Source organism: Anopheles arabiensis, chromosome X (genome assembly GCF_016920715.1).
Source record: "Anopheles arabiensis isolate DONGOLA chromosome X, AaraD3, whole genome shotgun sequence".
NCBI classification, from domain to species: domain Eukaryota; kingdom Metazoa; phylum Arthropoda; class Insecta; order Diptera; family Culicidae; genus Anopheles; species Anopheles arabiensis.
Genome location: NC_053519.1, coordinates 12,061,819 through 12,079,975, shown reverse-complemented (window position 1 = coordinate 12,079,975; position 18,157 = coordinate 12,061,819). Strand labels below are relative to the sequence as shown.

Sequence of the window (18,157 nt, the reverse complement as noted above, 5' to 3'; positions counted from 1 at the left end):
TTTGTTTGTAATGATTGTTTTGCAAACCAAAGTATGTAAAAAGATTTTCAAAAATAATTTTGAAATTGCTATGAAAACCTTATAAATTTTGTGCGTAACGGTTCAAAACTTATCTGATTAAACAATCAGATATTTATTTTTTTGATTTTTTTTAAATTATATGTTGGTTATTATTCTCATAAATCTTATAAAACCTTAAAATATTATAACTTATATCTAAAAATTGTTAAAACATATTTTTCTTAAATACATCTCTTGAATATGATATTTATATATTTTTTGAACGATTTTTAAATGCGTTAGTTAGCACAAAAAAAACCTGTTTTTCAAAATGTCTTTATAGTTATGGTACGACCATAGATTAGTTTTTTTTTCATAATAGGTCGTGTAAAAACGTTTTTAAAAAATTTAAAAAAATACAAAGATGTGAAATAGTATTCTGCACAACTCATACATTTACTGCTTTATCTATCTCTTACGGATTTTCCGCAAATCGCGAAAAACGACTGTCCGTATAGCTGTGGTAGGCGCTGTAGAAAGAGATGGTATCGCAAGAAGCGATGTTGCGCTTGCACTTTGTTGAAGATCCTTAACAGATGAATGTTGGCAATTAGTTTTAATAATAGGACAAACCAATTTTGAATCCTGCTAGAATGATATAATTACAGAAAAACACCTATATTACCAATCACATTGCACATTGATTGATATCATTAACCAACGATTTTGTTTCTGAAATTTTATAACGTTGTATTTACAAAAAAGGGTGTTCTCGTAACTTGGGAGGTTCTCGAAGGGCCGTGAGCCGTAGTTTGAACATCCGTTCACTAGGTGGTTGCAAAAATATTCGATCCTTCTTCTTCTTATTTAGCGAGAAAAGATTAATCCTCCTACGCTTTATCATACTTTCTCTATATGAAGCTTCCATATTAACTATCCATAGTAGTTTGCTTTTGATTCGTCCAACAGTGAGACGCCGTTTATCCGGCTGTCCGTTCATCCGTGCTGTTCAGAAATGACAGTTCAATACAAAGATGACATTGCGTGCTGAGGAGGATATTTAAAAATCCGTTGTCAGAGCACATTTTCCTGACAAGAAACGTTTAAATTCATGGCAAATTTCAAATAGTCTCACTGGAAAAATATTGAAGTTTATAAAAACTGACTTGATCTTACCAACACGTATAAACATATAAATTAAAAAAAAAAACTTTTTAAATTTATGATAAACTATATACTTTGACCCATTATCCGTGTTATTCGAGTATTTGAGCGAGATAGATTCCGACAAAACAACGTGTGTACGAGACACCCTATGGGAAAACATTGCACACAAAACTGCATGCAATTTTGCCGACATGAAATATTTCGGATTTTCGCGGCGTGTGATGTTCACGCTGGGAACGATTTCTGCCTGACCGTGCAACTAGACATTCCAGCAAATAGCGTCGTGCCGTGAAGCGTTAAGCCAAAATTCGATGACATTCGATGATATTCGATGACAGGTCCATACAAAACCAATCAGTTTCACGGCAAATATTTTCACGCCATGTGTGAAAATTTGGCATTTCATCGAATGTCATCGCACCACACAGTATGACAGTTGGGTACATACATTTCGGCGTGCAATGATTCAGCCATGTTGATTTTGGCTATTTTCTCACGCTTCACGGCGCGAAATTGTCACTATGTTGTATGTCTGGTTGCACGGTGACATCTAATTCTGTTATATTGTATTGGGCAGTTTTACGATTCTGTCCAGCTTTTTTACACGAAGTTCGATATCAAAAGAGCCAAATTCTACAAAAATGTTCGTGGCGTTTCACATGAAGCCCTAAACTGTTAAACCAAGAGCAAAAATGTGTGAATGAAATATATGAACTGTGAAGATCTAAAATGAGCTGAAAGGCTCAGGTTTTCAGCTTAGATTATTTTAATCTAAAAAATATGTAAAAAACGCCGATTCACCACAGGCTCGATCGTTTTAGCTCATAGATTAATGATTTTTTTCGGGTGAATCAATAATTTTTTTTTGAAGAAATGTACCGTTTGATTCACAAACCGTTTGATTCGATATTTTAAAATTTATAAAAAGTACTATAATGCATTTCAATAAAAAAAAGAAACAAAACAACTTTCAAATATTTCAAATATAAACATTTACGGGCGGTCCACGAGATACACGGTTCATGGGGATCGCAAAAGGCCGCAAAATGCCGCGTATCTCAAGATTCCGCGTGAGTCGAATCTCATGATTTTTCCAAAATATCACTTATTTTCGTATAATTTTGCAAGTAGGGGGTGGTTTTAGCCATTTTATATTTACAGTAGAGCGTCGATTATGCGGGCAGCTCGGGACCGGACGGTTGCCGGTTAATCGATTTGCACGGATAATGGTCCAAGAAATGTCAAACGCATATAAAACATATGAAATTCACTAGTTTTATTATTAATTCACAAAATTATTACTTTTTACAAAATTTGCGCTCTCAACATATGTATACACGTTCACACATGATACATGGCTCCCTCTTCCTTTGCATCCGGTCTTCGTATCAATAACTGCATATAGGAATAATATTTGTGGAAGTAACAATGTGTTTTAATCCATGCATCAATGCAAATAAGCAGAAAGAGGCAACATTATAATTGCAAAAAAATATTGGTCACAATTTGAGCAGTACGTGTACCTTTCTTGGGAGACGCTTCGCTAGCCATCCATCGCCCTTTTTGAATGTCAAACGCCCCCTTTCTTGTATTTCTTTTTTTAATGTCAAAGTGCTCTACATTAGGCTGGTGGCAACGCTTTTTCGCATGTGATTTTATCGGACGGCCTGTCAACATTTTATATGGGATTTAACAGACAACGTGGGACGACAAATCGCAGCGACCCATTGCTGAACCATTTTACGCCTGAATATATGTACCCAACTGTCATCCTGTATGGTACGATACCGTTCATGGGCTTTTTATCGAAACATCATCGTATGTCATCGAAGTTGGCTTCACGCTTCACGGCGCGACACCATTTGGCGGAATGTCTGATTGCACGCTCACACCAACCCATTCTCACTTTTTTTGTTTTATTCAAAATGGTGGTTGACACTGTTTAAACTCACTGCAACTCACTCTCACTTTTTAATCTCACGACCGATGTCTGTCACATGAACCGAGCTGTCCGATATGCTTTCGCACTCTGTCGCATTGCATTTGCGCTACTGTCGAAACGAGACGCAATGTGTTTTTTTTTTTCAAATACACAGCCGGTTTCAAATACACTTTCAAATGAAAAATGTAGCTGTTGATTGCTATTTAAAAAGCTTTAAGATATAAATTTAATTAATTATTATTTTTAATTCAATTAATTAAACCTTGCGAGCAAATTCGGCGCAATGACTCGGGCATGTTTAGATAATCGAATGAAACGAAGCTCCTCCCTCCCGGACGAGTTCGGGCCAAGCTGTGAACAATTACGGTTGTTGTCGTGCCGAACGTGAATAATTGCAGTAAAACTTGCTACATTATCATTTACATTGCTTCGCTTCATCACTGTTCGTTGCAAACTTTACTTCTCACATTTCCAATCCACAGCGCACAAACAGTAATTGAAACGATCCATTTTGTAACAACCGTTGACACACACACACACACCCATACGCGCCCTAGCTTCGCTGTGGTACGCATGACATCACGCTCTTCGCTAGATGGGAGGGTCTGGCGGTAGTGCGCAGAAGTATTTCAGAAATAGCTGAACAAAATAAGCAAAAAAAAAAAAACATGCGCACAAACGTACGCCATGATGTCATACAGATTCTATGGCCAAGTGGAGCGGAAGGGAATAAGAGCTGACACATCCGTTTTTCTAGGACAGAAGTGAATTAAAAAAAAAAAGTATAATGCAATCGAGCTATCTGGCGGACGATCGAGAAACTAATAACAACAACAATGCGCAGCACAACCTGTACGGATGTTTCAAGTGACACCCGTTGTCGATGCGGCTTCAGGCCTATGCCCCAAGTCTCCATACAAAAGCGTACAGCGAGGAACGACCGAAAGTCATAAAACTTTACACCCCGTCACTAAAGGCTGTGCACATCGCAGCTGCGGGCAGTGTGGGGGAATTTTATCGCTAAGCGGGTAAGGTGGCCACGGGGTGCCCTGTAGTCGAGAAGTGTCGAGCACAGATTTCCTTACGACACTTGCAAGGGGCTTCAAGCCACTGGACACCCCACATTCCATCACTGAATTGAGCTGATGGATCCGAAAGAAATCAACCGGATCAACATACCCTTCGTGGGTTCAAAAACCCCGAATGGACCGTGCCCCCATACGTAGGACTGGCTTTCCTGCTAAATATGGTAAGCAAAAAGTCACTGTAAGCCGAGCCCACTAGTGCTACAGACAGGCCTTTCACCGACAGCGGTTGGTTGTGGCAAAGTAGAGAAAGAAATACCCTATTACTATAGACGCGTTACCTGTCCGAAAAAAAAAAAACAATAATGCCGGCACGAATTCCAGGTGAGAAACAACCCAACGGTCAAAAGCCGAAGATTTTATATTGACCTTTCACTTTTTCTATCTGTCTCTCGCTCTAATTTGAGCGATTTTCCCCTGATGAGTGTCCCCGAGCCTCCTCGTGTGGTTGTTGTTGTTGGAAGTTGAAGCCGAAACCCCCTCGTGCGCTGCCAAAATCAGCGAAGAACGAAATCGAGTGGCTCAAGCGAAAAAACGAAAAAAAAAGACGAACGAGTGTGCTGTGACAATAACACACACACACGCACAAGGCGACACCCGAAATCTGGTGCGATACCGGCTTTCAGTGGAGCAAGTACACACATGCACACATTTGGCCACACCAGCGCTCTGTTCTAGTGCAGGTAGTTTTCTGCAGTCCACGGTGATACTACACACAGCCACGCACTTGGCGATACACGCTGTGTGGTGCGGTGCGGTGGACGTTCAGAATTCAGTGGTGCAAATACACACATGCATACACTTGGCGACACACGCTCTGCTGTGCGGTGAGATTTGTGTTCTGTGTCCAGTGGTGTAAATATACACACACACGCACTTGGCTACACACGCAGTACGGCGCTGTTGGCTTGGCAGAAGCGCATACACACATTCACGCAGTAGGCTTTACTTTCAGTCCAGTGAGGTTGGTGCTTGTGTGGTGTTGCAGCTCTTGGTGGTCAGCGGATAAACCCCGTAAAAATGGAGATCATTCTAATTTAAGGTAAGTAAAAGTGATTAAAATTATCAACCAACATCCCCCCTTCTAATTAATATCATTTTTCTTCCATTTCATGAGTGTTTCACGGCGAACGGAGACAACTAAGCCTGTGGCTGTGTCGTAGTGTTCGAAATGGTGGCCCGTACAGTGTAGCGAAAGGAACTAGGCGCAACAGCGAGGAAGAGCTGAAAGTGTTGTGACGATTTTGTGATTTTATTCACTGTGCGAGTGTGGAAAGTGTGTGTTGAATTAATGTGCGTTAATGTGAAATTAAGTTCAGTGTTCGTAGTGCATGTGTTTTTGATTTTTGTGAAACTTGTTAGATTAATGGTATTAAATTCAATAAATAGAATTGTTGTGATATAATTCTGTGCACTGTATCATTTTGGAAAGAAATCCTGGCAAAAAAGGGGGAGGGGGCTATTAAAACGAAGGTTCGTGCAGACCCCCGTTCGGGTTTTGCTTCGGCTTCGGGTTTGCTTCGGCTTCGGGACCCGACGGATCACTTGAATAATTTCGCCAACTCAAGTTCTTTTTCAAGCGCGTATTCAAGGGATCTCTGAGTGCTGGTGCCCGGTGGGAATCAATCCCGTACCGAGCGTTCCGGTTGGACGAGCGTTCGGGGTAAGTTAGGTATCGCCCGTGTGTAAGTGGGCATACGATCGGCTTCACTGCGATCGAACCGTACCATTGGCTGCGTACAGCTTAGAATCTCGAACCTAGCTGACTGCCGGCATTGTCTGTTAAATTTGTAACAATTTCAGAGTCCATTTTTTTTCTTCGCTTTTCTGTCCATTTAAGTTCGGCTACGCCAGGTCGATTAAACTCTAAAATTAGCATAATTTTGTGCAGACTCTATTACATATTCTATATGGAAAAATAGATTTGCGTCAACTACATAGAAACGAGGAATAGGAATGAAAATAACTAGATACACTCAATTGGAAACTTGTCGCAACAACTAGTGATTGATTGTCGGAATCGCATCCACGGCTCAAACCCATTTCCGATCTTAGCTACTCCGACTCCGATTCCGGCCAAATCAAAATAACAGTTCCGCTCGGTGCCTTTCGAAGCCTACAAAGCCGTCTAGAGTCAGTTGGGGTCGTCGGTTATCACACGGAGCGGCTAGTCTGCAGTCAGAAATGGCTCTGGTCGGTTTCACCGATTTTGACAATCTCAATGCCTCAGACCGCCGAGAAAAGGTTTCAGTCGACTCCGAAATGTTCCAAACGGATCTACACGGCCTTAGAATGTAGCATCTTTGATGTTTGATTGAAGCCACTTCTGTAGTTTTCACAATCATGCCTCCATAAAAGTCAGTTAATATTCAATATGTATGGCTCATTGAACGCGTTTTTGAAATTATCTGAACCCCACATTCTACAAAACAAATTAATATACGTTCCAGCCTCCCCAAAAATCAAAACCAAAATGAAATGATTACGCTTAAGATAAAAGGCTTTAGATTAAGGATCAAAATATTCGAAATGCCGAAGCCATGCAATACATAGTATCTTAAAAGATTAGATAACACAGTCCATGCCTTAATTCGCGAATAATTCGTGAAGTGTAAAAAAAAATCGCCTATCCCTTTGCGTTTACACATCATGAATCTTCGTCGGATAAAATTATCATAATTTAACAAAACTATTTCTAAAATACGGGTTCTTGTTATTAGAAATGGATATATCACCAGAATCACTTGGGACTTGAAAATTAGCGAAAACTAATATTTAAACACGATTTATTACAATTTTTCTCGCACATCGCATTGCAAAATTTGTAAATAACAAACGGTTCCAGATTTGTTCTGAGGAGCACAAAAGTCAATTTTTTTAACAATAATGATGTTAAAAATTATTTTATATAAATATTGGGGTATAATTTTTAGTCCCAACTTTGCGGCCCGCGAATCACTGAAAATTTTGTACTTGCGGCCCTCTGATGAAATGAGTTTGACACAGCTGGTATACACCAACTTACGCCAACGCCTACAGATGGACGAATTCCTGGAGCGATTGTAACATGACATGTCGTCCAATGTGTGCACTGTTTCTCTCGCGAGGTTGACACCGGTAAATTATTCCGTGGAAAAGGGCAAATTTTTGGTGGACAGAAATCCCAGCGTCCCCAAGTGTGTGAAAAAACAATCAGGCAAAAAAAAAACACACACACACGCGCCCGCGCGCTTACGTCACCAGCAAGGCAGTGTGCAAGGACATATTTCATTATCTTTGTGTTGTTTTTCCTCCCTCGCCCATTGCGACAAATGATGGAAAATAAACACACTGACCGCGTCTCACACGGTCGAACCAGTTATTGAGTTAGAGGCGAAAGAAAACCGCGAGGTCCAAAAACTTCGACAATTTGAAAATTAATAACAACTTATTAAGTAATTATTAACCAGCTTTAAACAAGGCTTACCTAGACGAGTGGGCACACGATGTAAGTTGTTCTGGAAGTAAAAAAAAAGAATGGGTGATGGGGAGGGCGGGGGGGGTCGTCAGTAAATACGCAATAAAAAAAAAAACTCCAGAACACAACGCGCATACGGTTGAGGATTCTTGTCTTGCATCACACCACATCTTGACCTTCCCCGCTCTGGAATTTGGCAAGAATTTCATTGCCACACGCAATGCCACACACGTCTCTCTCTCTCTCTCTCACACACACACACACACACACACACACACACACACAAATACACGCTAGAGGAGCGTAGAACAGGTTCCCAAGGATAAAACAATAATCTTGCTTTTCCCGTTGAATCGCAGAAGCCGAATCGGGCGGAGTGAGAAAGCATGCAAGATTGCGTTGGCAGCAAATCGTCACCAACACTATCGCCGCACTATCATCGCGCTGCGCAGTGATTTTGCGCAGTAATTGTGCCAAAGCTACACTGTACACTGCTCCTGCTGGCGTTTGCAGTGTTTTGTGTGTGTGAGCCTGCTGCCACATTTAACATGACTCATCCGCAATCATGCGTATCGAAAACATCATGCCGCCACCGTAGGACATTGAGTCACGTTGGACCGCAAACCCGGGCGTTAAGTGTAATCGCAAAACCCTGTATCCTCCTCCTTTACCTTAAACAAAAGCTCCTAAGCAGTTGTGTTTCCGGGTGGGCACCAGAAAGAGCCTTTACATCAGCCCGTGCCGTGATTTTCTCCAAATTTCACGCACGTACAATGAAACATACACGCACAACGATTGCACGCTTTCCACTTGACTTCACCAAATCCAGATCGTTCGCGCTCCGCTCGACAACTGCAACCGTATACCGCAGCTTTGCTGCACAGAGTCAAGTGTGAGTGACGGTGAGTGACTCCCCACCGCTAAACGCGCGCGCTTATGACGGCTCCAGAATGAGCTGCTGTCCGGGAGCAGTAACGAGATGGAAAGCATACGGTGATATGGTGTGGTACCGCTTTTGCATTCGACCGCAAGTCCGCTCACGCACACACGCGCGCATGTGCTTGCGTGTGGTTGTGTGCGAGAGATTGGGAGAGAGTAAGAGCGGCTCGTGCCGCTTCGCGGTATTCACAGAACAGAACTCCACAGAACCTTCCCAATCGTGCAGCCGCTCGGGTGCGTTTGAGATGCTGTGCAAACATCAGTTGAAAAAATATTTTCCAACCGCTAAGTGTTCCAGTTTTCTGTGTGCTCTGAATATCAAGAAATAGTGAAAAAAGCAATTCGTTCCATTCACTGTATTCTGACCAAGTGGTTGTGACAAAGTTGTGGTAATATCTGCAAGCTTACGGCTTTATTTTTCACGCGGAATTATCATCAAATATAACATAAAAAAAAGGTGTCGTTGATTAGTGACTAAACGCGGCTTTTACGTATAAAACTTAAAACTTTACACACAAAAAAAAAAACACAGGTAAGCTTGAAATTCTCATATGAAATCTTTGTAACATTTTGATAAACCTAGTGCGTGGAGAGCATTTCGGAAAGCTTGTGCCTGCCTTACGAGAGCGATTGCTGTGTGTTGCGCATCCTATTGCGAAGTTCCGTAAATGTGCCGATGAGAGTGGCGAATCGAAAAGGTAATCACATACGCATTGCAAATAAGAGGTCGGCTATAGTGAAGAGACCGCTAGTTCCAACAGCTAAATCCTTCATAGAAGCGGGATTGGTTTACTTCGGTTCGGTGTTTTAGAATATTTTCATACAATCTATTACGAATTGTGCGGTAAATCCAATAATTATTTAAACACACTTTGATTTTGAACATACACAAATTGTGAAGATTATTTATTTTACATACTTATTAAAAATATATTTTTGCATAAGAGGCAAATCAAAGGAAACTTGTGTGATTTTTTTTAGTGAAGGTTAAATTTTCTTTAAAAATTATGTTGTGCAAAGTAAGTCAAATTAGACACATTGTGAACACCGCGGCTCCATGTTAGCTTCAGAGGTACCGTTTAGTTAAGTTGCCGTTTTGAATGATATTTTGCGTTTGTGAGGCAATTAATGCTTTATTGCTCGATAAATGTTGCTATGGTTCTGATGTCAAACTAAGCGATGAAAGTAGTGACTACCTATTTTTGCTGGTTTGTGATAGTATCATAGTGAGCTATTTTAGCGGAAAATGGACATTTTTAACTGTCGCTAAAATCAAGCATGCGTTCATAATAAGAGCTCATCGTTTCGTAATATTATTTTCATTTGGGAATAAGCTCTAGCGAAAATGCTATTGTTACACAACACGCATGAAAGCCTCGGCAGATAAACCGAAAACTCGGGGGCGAAATTCAAAACCTGGCATCTTTACGCGAAAAAGATTTGCGTATCGTTCAGCCGCGTTTCGGGCACCACCGAGCACACAAAGCCGCTGTCATTTGAAGCAAGCGAAAAATTGTTTTGGATAATTTTCCAAATTTTGACGAGAAATTTAAACCAAAGCCCGCCATAAGGAAGGATGTCGAAAACACATGCGGAAATGCGAATTGGCGCTGTCGACCAAACGAGCACATCAAACGGTAAAGCAAAACTATCGATCTTATTTTCCAAGCAACTGGAAACCAAGCAAAATAATGGAAACATTTTGCAACACGTGCGTCTGTTTTATTGCACAAACGCAAAGCGGTGGCTCCGAGTACAAGCACAGACACGTTTCATCTCAGCCAAATTCAAGAGAAACCTCAACCCACTGGAGCGTCGTTTACCTACAACCTTCACAGTTCATAGTTGTTTTAAAGAAACGCGTGCTTGATGTCAGCCGATTTTTCCTGACCGTATTAATACACGATGCGCAATCTCAGATTGCGCATATATTCGTTTTATCAAAACATAAGTCATTTCGCGTAGCCAACCCTGAGCTATAATCGTCATTTCCATACATTTTCAGATTGCGCCAAGATTGCGCATAAATTTTCAAGATTATATGTCCGAGATATATAATTATTTTTTTGACAGATAAATATATCAAACCGACCCGTTTGACAGATAAATATATGCGCAATCTGAGATTGCGCATCGTCTATTGCTACGGTTAGATTGAAAAAATATTGCGAAGTGTGCTCGCGCTGTGCGAAAAGTGCGGAGTGCGCGCACAGTGCGAAATGTGCACCGCACACTGAGATGTGCGTGCGTGTGCGCTCAGCACACCTAATTGTGCTCTTTTTCCCAACACTAGTTGCCGCACGCATAAGCTTGTTATCTTACACGTAGATTACCAGAACATTTTTTTGCATACAAAATGTTGCACGTCAACATACGTCCTGCCGTCTTATTTGGTTTTGTTAAATTCGGTTTGTCTCTGAATCTTTGAAATATCGTGGAATATTGTTATTTTAAGGTTATTGTTTAATGGCGATGTTAAGCTAATAAAGAGGATACTAGTAAAAAGCAATGAACAATGCTTCATTAGGTTAAATATCTTGACACGGAATTATAGTCCATACTTATATTCCCTTTTTTTGGGTTAAAATACTTCCATAAAATAATGGAACGCTTTCGAAACTATCGATGTATTTGGATTTCATTTTGTTGGTTGATTACATCCACCATTACCACTCTGACTCACAACATCGTTGCTCTAGCATGAACAAAAGACAGATCATTATCAATCTTCTTTTCTTGCTTCGCACAACATCCCATTCCGATGGTGGCATGTTGGAATCCGGTTTCGCTGCACACGATGCCCAACCCTTTTCGTTTTATTCTTGCCATTCTTGTTCGTCTTCTATTCTCCATTCTCGCATTGTTCGTAGAAGGGCGAACGCACACAAACAACTCCATAAAACAGACAAGACGCTAAACTAGCAAACGCGTCCCAACACGGTCAACACACCATGGTCGGGCTGTCATATGATCATGCTTTGGCCTTCGCTGAAGCTCAGGGAGGAAGTTGTTTCTATAGGTCACATCGTTTGCCAGTGGGCATTTCTTTCGCTTAATCTCTCTTCTTTTTGCTCAACTCAGTTTCTGGTGACGTGAAAAAACGACGCTCCATGGTTTGGGAGGGTTGTGGTTAAAACAGTGGTTGTTATGTTGGTGATTGGATCAGTTTGATGGGGATTTTTGTCGCCTTCGATTTAATATCTTTAATATTTAATCATTTAATATCTTAAGCCCTCCTATGATATGACATGATGGATGAATAAATTATGCATTCATTATTATTTTTTGCTGTCATTATCATAATAACATAACTTTTGAGTTTATTTTTGATGTTTATTTATGCGAGGTACGTTGATTAGCACTGTGTCACTAATTTAATTTTTTTTTATAGATACCTAGAGTGTATTAGTGTGCTGACTATTACCTGATAAGCCAAATACACTCGGGCTTCGTGGAGCGCAACTCCGGAGTATCTTCTAAAGCGCTATCTTCCTTGTTGTCGTTACACATAGCTGGAGAGTACGTTAGAGTTTTGGTATCGCATTTTTCGGCGAAGGTGAGTTAATGGATTTTCTTCAATTTATCTTAAACTACAGTTTACCAATAAACTAGTGTCAAAATGTTTCCTGCGCCCTAGAACTAGATACATATATATATATGTATATATACATATATATATATGTATAATAATATATATACATATATATATATATATATATATATATATATATATATATATATATATATATATATATATATATATATATATATATATATATATATATATATATATATATATATATATATATATATATACGCTTACCGCTTTCTCCCTCAGTAACGAAAGACGTACAGACCGAAGTGAAAAGTAAAGCAACAATAGTACTGACAATAGTACAAACGTTTACTGTTATACTCTAACTTAACCATGTGTGTAGGTATTTGAGGCTCTGTCTACTTTGCTTGACAGTTACTAATGTTTTGCTACTATTTTAGGGACACTGCCTACGAGATCTATGACTATATGATTGAGTCTATATGAATTTGCTGATTCGCTGATATTCGCAGACGAGATCTATGACTTCTAGTCTGTATCAACCATTTATTGCAGATCGTAATCACGCAAATTGTCCACGATGCTGGCGAGGCAGGTAGGTGGTTTGTGCAATTCATATATTATACCTTTCCACATTGGCTGCACGTAGCATTATGCAGTGATAGCATTGGCAACGTACATTTAGAACGTTAATGTTTTTTTGTCATGTTTGCAGATGAAGTCCAGCATTCTACAACAATAACAAAAAAGTTTGCAACTTAATTATTGTAAGTCTTGTTGCAGAGTTGCCAACACTGGCAAAGACCAGTCCCCAGAGACAAAGACCCCTGGCAAAGACCAACTCGGAGGGGTTTGTAGATTTAGCAATGCAGCTATTCTAAAAAAGCGTACAAGATTGATGATCCTGATACTGATGGTATCGCGTCAAAAACGCGAAAAACAAACAATAGAAAAATAGCAAAAGGAACAGAAAGGAAAAACGACCAATAGTTGCATTGTTCCATAGCAATTTGATATAAGGTAGATGGACAAGAAGAATTGCATAGTCAAATCACGCCAACAATAGGCTTAGTGCACACCATAAAGTAAATATCTGTTTTAGAAGTAAGATTTGGTTCTACAGCGTAGGCTGTTCTACCAATTCCGAGCATGTTTACAATATTTTTATTCTTATACCAATTCGCACAGTATGCGGCTTGTTCTGAGATATGCATGTTTTGCAGGGAGGGGCTGAGGACTTTAAAAAAACTGTTCTGTTAGGTACCTTGTTAGCACACATGCTTTCAATGATAGATACTTTCACTCCAGTACCGAGTGTATTATTCCGCTTTAATTTGCGCTTGAAGAACAAACAAACCCTTCTTTTAGCGACTTGTGTGAAATATTTTCTTCTATTTTGCTGCTGATGCTGTTTGTGCGGCGCTCTTTTGTCCCGTTACATAATGTTAAGCACAGTCCAGTAGACCGGAGTACTTACCTGTGACGATCCCTCACACGCTCGATAGCTCTTTGCCTTCTTTAGTGGACTCACTCACATTATAGACTCACTAGAATAGTCATGGGGCATGTTTTATTTAGACCACCTTTCAAATTTCACAGTACGTCTACTTGTTTCAATAACAAGAAACGCGTCAACGGACACTAAAGAGTCTCTTGGACGTTTTAATAAGGGTTGTTGGAAGGTGTTGTTTATCATTTTAATTAAGAATGGCAACTCGTTCATGCAGTCACTGTTAGAATGTGTGTCTCGGACAAATATCTAACACTCAATGCTCTGATAATAATTCTTCCCAAGTTTTGTATCTATATTGGCTAACCTAGCCGTGTTTGTTCTATTGCACATTTCCTGTTCAGGTGCTTTCCTGGGAACATAGGGAATGTATCAAGTGAAACTATGATATTAAGCTTTAGATAATCTGGTCGAAGTCTTCATTTAGTTTGAATATTATTATTCTTTAGAATTAGCAAAAAGTATTGCATGGCGAAATCGAATTGTATATGACTATTGTTGGGATTTGTCCTTCATGCCACGCCATAGCTCGTCTCCCTTTTTCGTCATTTCTTTCGCTAGTATAAATCACTTGTGGAGTTTTTGCTGTATTATTTCGTGTTTTGCTGTATTAATTTGGTAATGCAGCAGTTGGTTCAGTTCTTCGATGGTGATGTTTCCGACCAACATTTAGTATTGTGACTCCGCAAGTGTTAAGAATGTTGAATATTTTTCCATGTGTGAGTTAAAAGATGTTTTGGGAAGCTTTTGCTTTTGATTTTCGACCAACGATGCATTTCGTAATGAGCCTCCGAAGTGTCAAGAATCTTGTAAATTTGTCCTTTTGTCATTTTTACAACATTCTTGACCCTTCAGAGCATCATTACTAACACCATCGTTGTTACTCATTACCAAATGCAAACCCCACTACATACAAACTCTCCTTTATCGTTAGTTTATGGTTCATTTTTCTTGTCATTGCTCATTTTCAACGACTCGTGAGACGGCATATATGCGCTCTGCTCCTTGTTGTTAGTAGCAATCTGAAAGCAATTTGAACGCCAGAACCTATCCTTTTCTGCTTGTTTATTCAATTTGTTATACACGTCTTGTTGTATAGTTAGTAGTTTGCTTTTTATCATATCTAGGATTTTTTCTATAAATTCTTCATGAGTGATGAGCATTATGTATATAACATGTTCATAAACAGTGTGTTGTTATTATAAAGGTTAGATACCAGAAGCCATTCTGTCAATGGTTACTCTTAAGGATGGGAACCGAAAAGGTCAGTTGGATAGTTGATGGTGTGTATTATCGTGGAGCGTTGTATAGCTTTCCATAAATCGCGAACACACATCTTTCCCATTTGTGAGTTAGAAGATGTTTTGGGAAGCTTTTGCTTTTGATGTTTCCGACCAACGATGCATTTCGTAATGATGCTCTGAAGTATCAAGAATGTTGTAAATTTGTCCTTTTGTGAGTTAGAAGATGTTTTCGGAAGCATTTGCTTCAACGTTTTACTGCAAACCACACACTTTCTGCTGATGGTTTTGCCATTGTGATTGCAGCTTTTTGAGAATGGTGATGTACCCTCACCACATACAAACTCTCCTTTATCGTTAGTTTATGGTTCATTTTTCTTGTCATTGCTCATTTTCAACATTTTCAAGGATGGGAACCGAAAAGGTCAGTTGGATAGTTGATGCTGTGTATTATCGTGGTGCGTTGTATAGCTTTCCATAAATCGCGAACACACATCTCTTCGCATGTGCAGTCCGAAGTAGCGTTAGCTATTGTAGCTACTGCAAAACGGCGCAGTGCGTATTTCCTATCTTCACGAAGGTTGGATGCCGGGCCTTAAGGTTGATGTTTGTCGATGGGTTTGATATGTTACATCAAACATCGTGCATGGGGCATGTTTTATTTAGACCGCCTTTAATATTTGACAGTAGGTCAGCTTGTTTCAATAATGAGAAACGCGTCAACGGAAACTTAAGAGTATCTTGGACGTTTTAATAAGGGTTGTGGGAAGGTGTTGTACGGTTTCCAAAAGTCGTGTTTATCATTTTAATTTAGAATTATCAATACCATGTTCTACCATAAACCCTCTCTATGTATGAGGAATAGTAGTCTCACCACAGTCTGACAACTCGTTCATGCAATCACTGTTAGAATGTGTGTCTGGGACAAATATCAACCACTCAAAGCTCTGATAACAAGTTTTCCCAAGTTTTGTATCTATATTGGCTAACCTAGCCGTGTTCGTTCTATTGCACATATCCTGCACAGGTGCTTTCCTGGATGTGTAACATAGGAAATGTATCAAGTGAAACTATGTTATTAAGCTTTAGATAATCTGGCCGAAGTCTTCATTTAGTTTGAATATTATTATTCTTTTGGATTAGCAAAAAGTATTGCATGGCGAAATCGAATTGTATATGACTATTGTTCGGATTTGTCCTTCATGCCACGCCATAGCTCGTCTCCCTTTTCCGTCATTTCTTTCGCTAGTATAAATCACTTGTGAAGTTTGTCTCATCTTCCTGATATTTGAGTATTGCATCGCTTAGTTATGTAAATTTACCTGTTTTAAGTATAATGTTTGTGTCATTCTTGTTTGACTTGCTTATTAATGTTTCAATACCGACTTTTGTTGTAATGCAAATGGCTGTATTCACTGGATTTTTTTTCGTTAGGTATTATATAGTTATATTATGTAATAACACGCAAGTGTCAAGAATGTTGAATATTTTCCCATTTGTGAGTTAGAAGATGTTTTGGGAAGCTTTTGCTTTTGATGTTTCCGACCAACGATGCATTTCGTAATGATGCTCCGAAGTATCAAGAATGTTGTAAATTTGTCCTTATGTGAGTTAGAAGATGTTTTCGGAAGCATTTGCTTCAATGTTTTACTGCAAACCACACACTTTCTGCTGATGGTTTTGCCATTGTGATTGCAGCTTTTTTGAGAATGGTGATGTACCCTCACCACATACAAACTCTCCTTTATCGTTAGTTTATGGTTCATTTTTCTTGTCATTGCTCATTTTCAACGACTCGTGAGACGGCATATATGCGCTCTGCTCCTTGTTGTTAGTAGCAATCTGAAAGCAATTTGAACGCCAGAACCTATCCTTTTCTGCTTGTTTATTCAATTTCTTATACACGTCTTGTTGTATAGTTAGTAGTTTGCTTTTTATCATATCTAGGATTTTTTCTATAAATTCTTCATGAGTGATGAGCATTATGTATATAACATGTTCATAAACAGTGTGTTGTTATTATAAAGGTTAGATACCAGAAGCCATTCTGTCAATGGCTACTCTTAAGGATGGGAACCGAAAAGGTCAGTTGGATAGTTGATGGTGTGTATTATCGTGGAGCGTTGTATAGCTTTCCATAAATCGCGAACACACATCTTTCCCATTTGTGAGTTAGAAGATGTTTTGGGAAGCTTTTGCTTTTGATGTTTCCGACCAACGATGCATTTCGTAATGATGCTCCGAAGTATCAAGCATGTTGTAAATTTGTCCTTTTGTGAGTTAGAAGATGTTTTCGGAAGCATTTGCTTCAACGTTTTACTGCAAACCACACACTTTCTGCTGATGGTTTTGCCATTGTGATTGCAGCTTTTTTGAGAATGGTGATGTACCCTCACCACATACAAACTCTCCTTTATCGTTAGTTTATGGTTCATTTTTCTTGTCATTGCTCATTTTCAACGACTCGTGAGACGGCATATATGCGCTCTGCTCCTTGTTGTTAGTAGCAATCTGAAAGCAATTTGAACGCCAGAACCTATCCTTTTCTGCTTGTTTATTCAATTTCTTATACACGTCTTGTTGTATAGTTAGTAGTTTGCTTTTTATCATATCTAGGATTTTTTCTATAAATTCTTCATGAGTGATGAGCATTATGTATATAACATGTTCATAAACAGTGTGTTGTTATTATAAAGGTTAGATACCAGAAGCCATTCTGTCAATGGTTACTCTTAAGGATGGGAACCGAAAAGGTCAGTTGGATAGTTGATGGTGTGTATTATCGTGGAGCGTTGTATAGCTTTCCATAAATCGCGAACACACATCTTTCCCATTTGTGAGTTAGAAGATGTTTTGGGAAGCTTTTGCTTTTGATGTTTCCGACCAACGATGCATTTCGTAATGATGCTCTGAAGTATCAAGAATGTTGTAAATTTGTCCTTTTGTGAGTTAGAAGATGTTTTCGGAAGCATTTGCTTCAACGTTTTACTGCAAACCACACACTTTCTGCTGATGGTTTTGCCATTGTGATTGCAGCTTTTTGAGAATGGTGATGTACCCTCACCACATACAAACTCTCCTTTATCGTTAGTTTATGGTTCATTTTTCTTGTCATCTTAAGGATGGGAACCGAAAAGGTCAGTTGGATAGTTGATGCTGTGTATTATCGTGGTGCGTTGTATAGCTTTCCATAAATCGCGAACGCATCTCTTCGCATGTGCAGTCCGAAGTAGCGTTAGCTATTGTAGCTACTGCAAAAC

At 39.4% G+C, this 18,157-nt stretch overlaps 3 long non-coding RNA genes across 3 annotated transcripts in view; 2 read left to right on the top strand and 1 right to left on the bottom strand.

Moving 5' to 3' along the window:
* Positions 1-8,495, bottom strand: part of LOC120906838 — a 38,322-nt gene extending 29,827 nt beyond the window's left edge. The window contains exons 1-2 of the long non-coding RNA XR_005740177.1: positions 8,323-8,495; positions 7,661-7,691 (exon numbers count right to left, since the gene is read on the bottom strand). This is a non-coding gene — a long non-coding RNA (uncharacterized LOC120906838). The remainder of the gene's footprint in view (positions 1-7,660; positions 7,692-8,322) is intronic.
* Positions 5,082-5,599, top strand: LOC120906839. The gene is made up of 2 exons (XR_005740178.1): positions 5,082-5,236; positions 5,312-5,599. It is a non-coding gene; the product is annotated as an uncharacterized LOC120906839 (long non-coding RNA).
* A 343-nt stretch (positions 8,496-8,838) lies between the features above and the next one.
* Positions 8,839-12,480, top strand: LOC120906673. The gene is made up of 3 exons (XR_005740130.1): positions 8,839-9,122; positions 11,982-12,146; positions 12,429-12,480. It is a non-coding gene; the product is annotated as an uncharacterized LOC120906673 (long non-coding RNA).
* The last annotated feature ends 5,677 nt before the right edge of the window (positions 12,481-18,157 follow it).